This window comes from Passer domesticus, chromosome 3 (genome assembly GCF_036417665.1).
Source record: "Passer domesticus isolate bPasDom1 chromosome 3, bPasDom1.hap1, whole genome shotgun sequence".
In the NCBI taxonomy this organism is placed as follows: domain Eukaryota; kingdom Metazoa; phylum Chordata; class Aves; order Passeriformes; family Passeridae; genus Passer; species Passer domesticus.
This window is the reverse complement of record NC_087476.1, coordinates 15,884,017-15,896,636: the sequence shown is the minus strand read 5'-3', so window position 1 is coordinate 15,896,636 and position 12,620 is coordinate 15,884,017. Positions and strand designations below refer to the sequence as shown.

At 38.6% G+C, this 12,620-nt stretch overlaps 1 long non-coding RNA gene across 1 annotated transcript; it reads left to right on the top strand.

Moving 5' to 3' along the window:
* Window positions 1–401: 401 nt before the first annotated feature.
* LOC135296064 (uncharacterized) lies at window positions 402–6,077 on the top strand. The gene is made up of 3 exons (XR_010358116.1): window positions 402–550; window positions 2,688–3,996; window positions 5,190–6,077. It is a non-coding gene; the product is annotated as an uncharacterized LOC135296064 (long non-coding RNA).
* Window positions 6,078–12,620: the final 6,543 nt, after the last annotated feature.

Genomic DNA, 12,620 nt, shown 5'->3' with positions numbered 1-12,620 from the left:
CAGCTGAATCAAACATACTTTGCTGTCAGATGTCCACAATGGGCAACTTTTCTTACTTTATCTGAGATGCTGAGAAAAGATGACCTGTGGGATCAGGACAAAGAAGGAGCCTGAAACAGGTGATAAAAAGGGCCATGAAAGATGAGGAGGTCAAAAAGGTGACCAAGAAAATGTTTAAGAGAAAAAAAAACCCCAGACTCTGTACTGCCATCAGAGCTCTTGCTCTTGTCTCCTTGATATCTTCTTCTCATTTCCTTTTCCCTTTGAGCTTCACAAAAACTGTTCCAGTTTGGCCAGTTAAATGATGCTGAATATGGTTTGTCATTGTTTGTGTTTGTAATTAAATCACACAGAATTCTTAGGTGCACTTACAGTTTATTTTGTTGGCTGGTTGGGTTTTTAAAATTTATTTGTGTTCAAAAATACAGGTTAAAAAAAAAAGGAGTGGAAGGCATAAATAGTTATGCAGAATTGAGGTCTACCATTGTTGGATTTCTGGATTGTCTGGAAGACTCCTCCAAGACAGCTGACTGGGAAGACTGAGACACAGGTGAACACACCTGTGGTGGGATCCCATGGGCCTCCACTTACATTTTCCATGGAAGGGCAGCAGCAGTGTCTGCACAAGACTCTTGTAACAGTGGCCATCCTGCTTAGGTGCCTCTGCCAGGTTACAGACTGATCAGATGTCTGTGCCAGGGCCTTGCTGGAGGAGTCATTTCCCAGTGAGAATCAGTAAGACAAGCAGACTATCCACTGCAAATTAAACCATCCTTTTTGTCAAAAGTCAGTTCTTCTGTGTGTTCTGATGAAAACATTGCTGGAGCCAGTGTAACCAAGGATGCATTGCTGCTGTTTTTGAGGCAATTATACTGAAATTACTGAAAACATCACTTTTCAGGGCCTTTTACAACACTAAAGTGATTAGAACAAAATTAAACCATTTGAATTTTAGTGTGCTGCTGTTGGACACGTTTTCTCATTTACCACAGCTGATACAAATCCATGTCTTTTTCCCTTGAGAATACAGATTATTGGTTTTCTGAGTATCTAAGAAATAGTCTAAAGCATAATTTACCAAGCGCCAATCTCCAGAATACAATGATAGTTCCCCAAGAATAAAATCAACCCCACTGACCATACAAATGTATTTGTACTTAATGACTGTGCAATAAGGGGTCTAAAGTAAAAAATAGATAGTAAAAAAAATAAAAGAAATCAAGGACTTCAGAGGAAAAAAACCCAGCAACACTGTTGTTTATGTAAGATGAAATAAGTATAGTGGATAGTTTTAACACAGGGTAACTTTAATGTATTTGTTAGTGGATTAGTGAGAACAACTGATTGCATTAATGCTTTTAATGCTATGCAGAGTATTGGGATGATTTAGCATTGTGTGTTTGAAAGACATGCCCCGAGGAACCTGTAACTTTGAAGTTGGACTTGCTCTGAGAGAAGATATGAACCATGTAGTTTCCATAGGTCCCTTCCAGCCTCAATGGTTTTATGACTTTAAAGCATTATTGAAACTAAGATGCTTTTATTAAAATATTTGCCTTGTTAGTGGCTGACAGCATTGTGTAATGATAAGAGCAATGGAGGCATGATGTTAAGCTATTAAAGTCATAATCAATAAAGTATGGAGCCATAATCAAACAGCTGCACTTTATAAATGTGTGTGTGCAGTTTATACAATGTAGAAAAACAGTTTAAGTGTGAGATGTTTTGTAAGAACCTTAAATGTATATTACTTGTCTTGCTCCTATTAATGCAAAGATACTGTATATGTGATAGTAAGTAAACCTGAGCAGTTTTTTTTTTTAATTTTGTATGAGTTTTTTGCTTTTATATTGCTGGATTACTGTGCAAACTTCTAGTATTTCCTATCATAACTTAAACCATATTCAAATGAGCTATTTGAAAAGTTTAATTAATAAATAAACTGACTGTTCATACCTGTATACAAAACTCCAGAAAAGAGGAGTTTATCTGTAAGGATTTAGACTTTTATTTATGTTTTTTTCCAGACAACATGACCAGTAATTAATGTTAAATGTGGTTTCTAAACAGTCTTCAACCAAGACACCATAATTAAAGTAATGTATTTAGTACAAAATTTTAACAACATTTTTATGTCCCCATTTGAGTCCAGAAATCCAAGTCATGCAAAGGCAGGAGTGGCTCACAGGACTGCACACTCAGAGCTAATGATGTGTGGTTACTGGCATGGGGTCAGCCTAGGTACTTAGTAACCAAAAGTTGTTAGCATCTGATTATAACTAATTTCCAACATCAAATGAGTCAGTCTCTGCAAGCAGACACAGTCAAATTCTCAATTCTAATAAATAAATAAATAAATACACAAACACTTGTAAATATTTGTAACAAAATACTTATAAATAAAATGTGTATTTCAGCATACATACACTAGCACAACTGAAACTATTTGGTGTATTACTCAGTATTTTCCCACCTTTTAATTCTTCTGAATATGGTGCATCTTTTAGGTTATAATTTCAAACAGAGGATTACAAATCTACTTCTCAGTTGAAAGAAATAGAATTCTTGCTCTAGATTGTTTCATTTTAATGAGTTAAACTTCTTTAGTGAACTAATTTTTTTGGTTAATTATCAGCTCATCTTGTTTCTTGCATTAATCCCATATTCTCCTGTTTCCTTGATTACAGGCATCACTACCAGGACATTTCATTCTGGAACAGTTCAGAAACAGCCTCCCACACAATAAAGCACAGGAGGACTGTAAACAAGGTTTGCCTTTTGATGCTTGAATTTGTTTCTACCCTTAAGCCCAACTTCTGAAGGTAGAAAGAAACTGGATCATGCAGAACACCTGAAATTGTAGTAAAACAGGTTTGCTGACCATGCCTGTGTTCTGCTGGGTTGTCATATGGATTGATGCTTCTGCTAAGGACACCAAGCTTCCTTCCTTGGTGAAGATCTTAATTTTTGTCTTTTATTTACAACTCTTCTTTTTGTGCAGTTAGAGACTCAGGAGCTTTCACTGCTGGAAGATACTACTCCTAAAGAGACTTTGATCATGCAGCCTAATGAGTGTCACTCACTTTGAGCCAACAATGAACACTACAAGACCAGACCCAGAATATAGTGCAAAGTAGACAAACAAACCTGCCCTGAGTCTGACAAGAAGGGATGTTAAATTTCTTGTACCTGGGTTTTTGTTATGTTGCCACATCATCCATCCTAATTTGCATTGCCATGGGGAGGAGGAGTGCTCCTGGCCTCTCCTCTCATGCGTTTCTCTTCCTGAGGATCAGCATGTGGGCAGGGGAGGGAGGAGGAAAATCCCTGCAGGTAGTTTTGCATTCAGGCTGTGTGATGCCAGCCTAAGAGGGGCACCAGGGACAAGCAGAGATGAGACAGCAGATTTCGATGGCAGTATGGATTTGTGTTGGACTAAATTGACTGCATAACTGTGACCTCAGAGGGATCCTCCAGAGCATGTACCCAGTGCAGCAACTGGTTGTTAGCACAGGGGACATGGCCCAGGAGGACAGGCTGCCACTGGAGCTTTGTACCCCAGCAATCTCTATTTAATGAAAATCTTCACACATCACTGGCAGGGAGTATGAATCAGCACAGCCTTTGGATTGCTGTCATTTGGAAGGCTCAGACTGATACATTTTATCCCACAACACTGTTTAGAAGCAATATGTAGAGTTTTAAAAGTAAAGGTCTTTGAAATTAAGCAAGTAAACAAATTACTAATAGCAAACAGGAGTTTTGGGAGTGGGTGGGTGCAAATGGATATGAAAGCTGAGTGACAAGGAAGACAACCAAACACAAATACATCAAACTGCATCTACCAGTTGCTTTTGTTTCAGTGGAGTGGTCTCTGAGGCAGTTTCCCTGAACAGCTGCACTTTCTCTATTCCAATTGGAAAAGGAAAACATCAGAAAGTTTCACAAGTCAAGGGGAAAAACAAGCAGGAACAGACAGGAAATATGCTGTTAAATGTAAGAATTTTAATTTTGGTCATTCTTTCCACAAAGGTCCCTCAGTAGTCAGACACTCCTCATTTCTAAATTTCTAAACTCTAAATTTCTAAACCTTCTTCATTATCACAGTATTTTTCTTACTAGTCAATGATAATATACATGTATAATATAATACACATGTATTTGTTTCTATTTCTTAAGAGCTCAAAGATTTTTTTTTCTCATTGTTTTAGAAATTGGGAGTGCTTTACACAGGAAAATACTTCAGAAGAAGAATGCAGGGCATGGAAAACTACTGACATCCCTGTATCTTGTCTATGTCTCTGGCCCCACAGGTGGCAGGGTGGAGAGAGTGCTCCTTTTGGCTACATGAGTAGGAAAGAATTGATTACCAGGGCCAAAGGAATAGAAGACTTGTCCAATCTTGTACATACAAGTCTGTAATAGGCATCTACTTCAGAAGGCCCCATAAAATATGTAGTCAATAAATCTAAGCTAAAAGACAGGTTTTAAACATCCTCTAACCCAAAATACCTAAAGAAAAAGACTGAAAGCCACAACTATTAAAAGAATAAGATACAAGAAGAGGTCAGGAGATTGAGCATTGCAGAGGCCCTTGGTTTCTGCAGTAACAGGAAGAATATGGCATACAGCTCTAGCAAAAAGCACTCTGCTCCACTTTCTCTTACTGAGGAGGAAATCAGTCTTACCACAGTTCTTCCAAAGTGGTTCTGAGAGGCAAACTCCTCCTGCATGTCAGTTGGCTAGATGAGCATCCATCTAGTAATTGAAAGTCAGGGTTGTGAAGGATCTCAAGAATAAACATCCTCTTTCAGACAATACAGTGGTTTTGTGTAGTTTCCATCAAAACAGCAAAGTGTTTTATTGGTCTGTGTATTCTGCTTTTTAAAGTTCTTTATCTTGTACACCCTCACTTCTCCACCCAGATGCAGGTGTTTCTAAGTGCATTCTTGTAATCCATTATCATCTCAGTGCTATGGTCAGGACTCCTCACCCTTCATGTTTGGTTTTGTTTGTAGGTATGATGTGAATAATGTTCATGCAGAATGATTACAGATGGCATGCACCAAGTGGGAATAAGATTCCATGTACAAACTCTATAGCATGAGGTTATGTTAATAAAATGTATTTCAAAGACTTATCCCTTGATAATAATGTAAATGCTGAGTCTAAAATTCTTCATATTGCAGGTAAGATCTGACACTGCAAGACCTCGGACTACTTTGCTCAGGGAGAACAGGTAGCCTGTTCAGACAGCAAGAAGCACCAAGTCTTGGGAAAGGAAGAAAAAAACAAACAAGAAAAAGTCTCTTTTGGATCATGATAACCAGGTCATCTTATGGCAAATCTAACAAATTGCAGACTTTGGCTCAGCAAGCTCATGTCATATGTACACAAGGTATGATAATGGAGTAGTCAGCACAGTGCTGCACTTCCAAAATCTTGTAGATGGGTTATAACATTAAAACTGGGCAATAGAGTATATTACTCTAGCAACTCCTTCTCTGAGCTCTTCTTATCAAGCCTTGCTTCTACTCACACATCAACTACACCAAGCAGATGTCTTCTCATGCAGCTGAGGAAGCAGTGCTGAATTCCAGACAGAGCAGACTGAAAGTCAGTTTTAAGGGTTTCATCTAAAACACCAACATCAAGAACAGGATTTGTTTCACTGGGAGATGTACTTTCCATATTTTTTTGTCCTTGTTGTCAGTCATGTGATTGCATGACTAGTTGAGGAATCAGACAACTCCAATGGAAAAGAGAAATTAGGTCATCTGGTCCACCCTTGCTGCCAGGACATGACTGTTCCCTGCAGTGATCACTTCCCACACAGTTATCTTTCCAACAGTCTTTTTGAGGATGGAAATGCAATTCAGAGTCCCGTTTGGCTATGGCTTCCAGAGCTTTTGAGGACTTTTTATTTCGCCAAGAATGCTTAATGAGAGAATCAGATCTAACAATTTTAAATTCATTTCAAAGAAAAGAAATCAAAATCTCAGTATTTCATTCTCAATAAAAACTTTTTAATAGAAAAATGATGCAGTATTTGGGATAATTTGGGACAATGTTTTTATTAGACATGAAGTAGTTTCTGTGACTCAATTCTACCAATTAAACAATAGGATTCCTGCTAAAAAGATCAAGCAACTAATTCAGTAAGTAGTTTAGGAAGCATCCAGTACTTGTGATACTCTCAGCAGACCATCATCAGGAGACCCAGCACTAGTGCTAGCTGACGGGAGGGATTTCAGGTTGCCTTGATAAATTACTCCAAGTGCTTGGATCCCCATCCTCCAGCAGAACATCTCAATGGGCAAACAACACTCAGACTGTACAGAGCAGGACTGGTTATTAAGGAAAAAAATTAATGAACACAAATGGAAAAACAGTGATAAAACTTAGACATAGGGAATGTCACACTACTTCCCTTATGGCAGCTTTAGCATGACTTCCATGCTGCCTGCAAATGCAAACATCCCCCATCTTTTACCACTACATCACCGTGCTCACTGAGTAAATCCATTATTTCAATTAGTAAGTGGCAGTCCAAGTATTTCCCTAAGGTTTATGTCCTGCCCCAAAGGACCCATTTGCTTAATTTTTACTCAGAGATGTGACCATGTACTTTGGTGTAAGGTTTGGTTCACTTTCTGAAGTTAGGCAGGGATTCTCCAAACTGTACTCAGCCTCGCTGGATCACTTTGGCTACCAAAAGCCCATCCTTCTTTGCCTTCTCACACTTAATCTGTATCATTTCTTGATGGTTTTAGACCATCATCCTTCACTAGAGAATTTTGTTTGAACTTTGCTCAGCATTCTCACCAGAGAGGATTCAAAAGCATTTAAGGAACTTCAGTACAAACTCAGCGGTTCAGAAACAAGCTCATCATGACAAAATGAGTAATCTCTAGATCTTTGAAATATCACAACCACTGCAACCTCAAGTACAAGTGCATGTGGTTGCTTTTTTTCTCATCAGAGAAATAATAAGATTTTCTTGATAAAACATGCCTTTTTTCCTTCTCCAACAGAGGAAGAGTGCTCTCAGGTGCTCCAGAGTTCAGGAATCAAACAGGCTCTCCAGTTGCCTTATTAAATCTTCAAATTCATCCACATAGCTTTTCCTTTTGTCCCCAGCAGAACTACAAAGACACTGCAGGGTTATTCCATCTCTGCTATAAACCCTGAATTCATTGTCAAATTCTTATTATTCTACTTGTCTTTTAAAGTACATGAGAACACTGTATTTCATTCCTTTACATAAATAATGCCTGACTCTCTTAACTTAAATGGGCTTTATCCCACTATTTCAGGTAGTCATTGCAGTTACCAAATGTTGTCCAAAATTCATCGGTCATGAAAGGGTCAGTGTGGCAGGTGGGAATTCCCAGAGTTTGGATGCTTGTGTCTGTCATGCTCTCCACAGCAGGGTTGTGAAGCTTTACTGTAGTAACAATAATGATTAGATCCATGGTGACATGACAATTTTCCTTGGCTTTTTTGCAGTAACAGGTTTCTAGATTCCACTTGATGAGGAAAGATGTCATTACAAACAGAAGAACACACTAAATTATAGACCTTTTGTAGGTGTAGCAATTTCCTACTGTTAGAGAAAAACAAAACATTCCAGTATTACAAATCCACTGCAGAGTCAACTTGTTTTCTTTCTGTTACTTTTCTGACTGCACCATTTAATCCTAGTGATTTATTAATTAGTAAGAAGGCCTGCCTGGTTTTCTCAGCAAGTGAAATTTACAAAGTCAAGGAATACAATATGAAGTTCCAGGATGCTGATATCAATCTCATATTTGTACCTGGATGGAAAAAAAGTCACATTTGGAAAGCTTGAGGATTATTTAAAAACTAAAGCAGCTTTGACAAGAATTATTTGCCTTTTCTCCTCCAGTTCCAATTGGACAACAATATTTGCAACTGACCCATCAAGCCAGACAGATAAGCAACATTTCCTTTTTATCTTTGAAGACAGTGAATTAACAAGTGAGCCATTTTTATAAAGAGCAGCCATTTGGAAAAAGAAAGTATGTTTATTTCTTTCAAATGTCAATGCCCATGCTGTTAAAGATCATTCTATTCAGCAACCAAAACAATTCCTTTTTCCTCGGTTGTTTTTTTTCCTTTTGCAATAGATTATTTGCAGATGCAATCCAAAGAAAATTGCCTCCTTTACCAGCCATATTGTCACTGACAAAATACAAATCTAACTAATTGTAGACCATTGATGAACCGAATCCTCATTAAAATCAGCAAAACTTTGAGCAAAAGGATGTGCAGTATATTAGGACTCACCTCTGAAAACCAATTACTGTTACAGATGTATTGAAGTTCTGCACAACGTACTATCCCTGCATTCCACAAAATGTTCCTGGAGCACTTTGTTAATCTAAGATGTCTCTCCATGCAGAGCTGCTGACAGCAGAATGCTTACAAGATTTAGCTAACAGGCAGCCTTGACACAAAAATAAGTGGGTAGAAACTAGCTAAGAGAAAGCTTTTATTTGGATTTCTAGGTATCAGCAAGATGAACATACTGTGTAGAGTGGGATGTGATATCTAGGGTGTCTCCCCCAGACTTATCTGAAGTTTATAAACCACAGCATAAGTTGTCCCCCTTTGAAGCAGAAGTCTTCAACTGGTTAGGCTGACACACTTAAGGCTGTATCTTCCACAGGAACCATTTATATTATTATTTCTCAAAATTTTTATTTATTATTTATCAAAGCTACTGGTTTTGAAGCATATTCCACAGGCTCACTAGAGGTGACCACGTGCTCTTGGTACAGAACAGCACGTAACCATCTCGCTGCTCGCAGAAGGGAGCAGCACACACAGAGATATTAAACATCTTTTCAGCCTTGACCACACACCAGACCTTCATGCATGACATCCCTCACTTTTAAGTGACAAGGCATCCCAAGTCCTTTCCACGCTGGAGGCAGTAACAAGAGGCAGCAGTGTTTGCATTCAATACTGACAGACAGGCTCTGGTTTTCCAATTCTCCCGCCTCACAGCATTTTCAGTGGTGATCATCTTGCTGTGTCTTGTCCCCTCTGGGATCCTACACACCTGGCAGCTGGGTGCAGGCCACCCCCTCAAGTATTTGCAGTGTGCAAGAGCTGAGAGCCATTTGTGCCTTCGAGCATGTCTCCACCACCACGCAGAGTGGGCAGCCCTCGCTCCAGAGCCTGAGGAGGACAGGCTGAGCAGCAGCCCAGCAGAAAGCCTACCAAGCAGGCTTAGTAGAAAGGAAGAGCAATGCAAGACAGTTGGAGTAAAGCAGAGCAGGAGAGCAACCAGAACATCAAAACACATTTGTAGGGATAAGTATCACAACAAAGTAGCTTTGAACTTGGCTGCTAAATAATTCAAGTGGGCCTAACAAAAGCCCTGATTTTATTTCCCATTGAGCATTGCTGAAACTGTCCCAGATGTATGAAACTTGAGGGGAGGGACAAAATGGAATATCAAAAATTGGGTCAGTTAAATTGGCTCTAGCTGCAATTCCACTGTACACAAACTTCTTTGGTGATACTCTGGTACTCCTTGAGAAGTTCCTCTTGTTCCTCCCACTGATGAAACTGTCAACCACCTCTCAAACCACAAACCTTACCAGCAATAAGTTGGCATGAGTTTCCACTTGACACAATCCTTACTGAGCACTAATATTTATTTGAAGCATTTTGGCATAGCTACATGTTAACAAATATCTATATTTTGAAGTATCCAAATAAAAATCTATTTTATGTGGGTGCTTATCCTATGTTTGAATAAAACCCTACTGAAGACCCAGTGTATGAAAACTGAAAATTATGTTTTCAAGGTCCTGTATTTATACAGATCAATTCTAAAATTAAAGGTAAATTAAGTTGTTAATAAAGTTCACCAACTATTGAAACCTTTTAAATCATACAGCAAGATCTTGTTCAGACCCTTCAGTCTGATCAAATTAGCTCTATAAATGAAGTTTAAGTCACCTATACATTGAAACCAATGAACAAAGGCAGGTTTTGTGTCAGCCTGGATTTTTCAGAAGGGATGGGAGCGGCAAAACCTTGGCTCTGCCATTTTATAATAGCCAAGGTATTCTGTTGCCTCCTGGTTCACATTGGCATAATTTGTTCTATGAACAGAAACACAAGTATCTTTTAAACTTCACTGGGCTGATTCACACATCCTGTACTACAGAGGTTTCGGTATCACTTAACACACACACAAAAACTCTTTGGAAGCCTTGAGTTATGTGAAGAATGCTATAATGTGCAGTGTTGTTATTGCTGTTACTGCTGAAACCAAACTCTGTCACTCCCTGGCTGTCACACACCAGATTTCCCTGGGGAATGCAATTTAAGTAATTCATAGCATAGAAACAAACATCTCTTCTCCCTCTCATTTTCCTCCTTTTTGCAGAACTGTAATGACCCTCTTTTATTGTTTTCAACAGATTTACAACAGACTGGAAGTACCCAGCATCTGCTCAGCAGCAACAACATGAGCAGCCATACGTGATTTGAAGCCAAGGCTTATAAAAAACCCCAGTCTTCTCCCTCCAAACAGATTTTACAAACTGTCCTTTTGCTTACAAAGTAGAGGGCTTTTACAATGACAATGGCCACAACAGGAATGAGGATTTAACTAAGCAAAGAGGTTGGACAACAAAGAATTAATTTGCAGTAAAAAAGCTTATGAGCCACTTCTAATGGCATTTACAGAATCTCTGCTCAGAAATTCTTACACGATATCAATGCACAGATCCTACACTTCAGACAAACTGCCTTTAAACTGGTTTGCATATACAGAAATACAAGTTTTAAAATAGTTGATGACATAGTTTCAGGCTACACTTTATTATCAGTGTCCTCATGACAATGTGGCAGAAGACAACAAAGCATTCCTCTAGGAAGCTGGAGTCTTTGCAGCGTAGCAGAAAAGATCATGGCAGTAACCCAAAGCTGGTACTAACATTTCACCCTTCCCACTCTGGCATTTTATACAGCTGAAAGCTGGCCAGGCTGTAATTGCTGGAGCTTTCAGCAGCCGTGTCATCTAGCCACATTCACACAAAACAGGGCAGTTAGCTCTTGGTACACAAGTCTGGATTTCAGCTGTACAATGGGAATCTCAAGTCTGTGCTTCCAATAATGTCTGGAATAAATTACAAAGTCTGCCCTTTTCCTACATATGATGATTTATTGCCCAGGTTTACCTGGGAGGGAAAGACTCAGCAAAGTTATTTAGGGAATTACAATCCATCCTTTTTATTTGTGGTATTGTCCTATTCCTCTACACATTTCATTCCCTCTCCCCTCCAAAACAATGCATATGCTTGGCAGAATTTTGGAAGTACCAATGAGGAGAGATGCTGCTGTACTCATTATTATTAAAATTTAAAAACTGATGCTGCAGTTTCAAGACTTTTTTCATGTAAAACACAGATGCAATCAACAAGAGACAGTCTAGAATTTGCCCAGCTTGATGATAATCAGAAGGCACATTTAATAAATTAAGCTATAATCTAGATACAAGGCCCAGCTGCTGTTCCTGTAAGGAAAACTGACAACTCTCTCAACAAGGTGCAAAAGAAAGGAAACAAGAGAACAGTGTTAGCTGACGATGCAGTGCAAGCTAAGACAGCAAAGAAAGCAAACCTTGAGCAAAGAAAGCAAAAAATGAGCAGATAAAGCTGACTGCTACGTGCAGTACCCAAACAGCCTTATGAGAGAATGGCAGCACTTAGCAGCTAAAACCTTCATGAAACAAAGAAAGGATCAGTAAGAAATGTGTGGGGGAGGGGAAATTACGAAACCAAAACACCGATTAAGAAGCATATGAGTTTACTATGTAGAGTCCTGCCACACAATACTTTGACAGCAATTCAAAGTGACTGCATGAAGAAAATGGAATTTATACAGTTTTTTTTTTTAGAGCAATGCATGTCAATTGAAGCACAGAATCTGAACAGTTTTATTGTAGAAACACTCATTGTGCACACTCAATGAATAAAAACATGGAAGGTGGAAGATATACCACCAGAAGCTTTCCAGGACTAGTAATATATATCCTTTTTTGTAATGTGATTTCTTGTCCAGCTACAACACTACAAAGAGTTAAATATTTTCAAAAACCCACCAACATGGGAAAGTAAGAGGTAGAGATTTAGGAAAAAAACTCTTAAGGGATCCAGGGGGAAAAGAAAAAAAAGCAGAGCAACATATTGTTACAAAAAGGTCCAAAAAATGAGGGAAAACAGTAACACTAAATGTAGTCTAAGAACAAGAGAAAGCAGATCATGATGTAGCAGCACACAAACTAACATTCTAGAGCATGACAAAGTCCTCTGCATCACTAAACATGTAGCTGGGACACTGTAATGAGATCCATCAGGAAAAACACAACAGAGAACCCAGCAGAGAACTCCAATAGATTACAAAAAAAATGGCATCATTTAGATGAGAATATTTGCAAGCCATGAAAGAGTATAAAGAAATTGGCTACCTTTTCTCAGTTCATAACTAAGGTAAATCCATTTCCTTCAGTAGATTTAGTTATTAAGAAGTCCACATGTCAGATTAACTATGAAAAGTTATCTGGGGTATTTTTT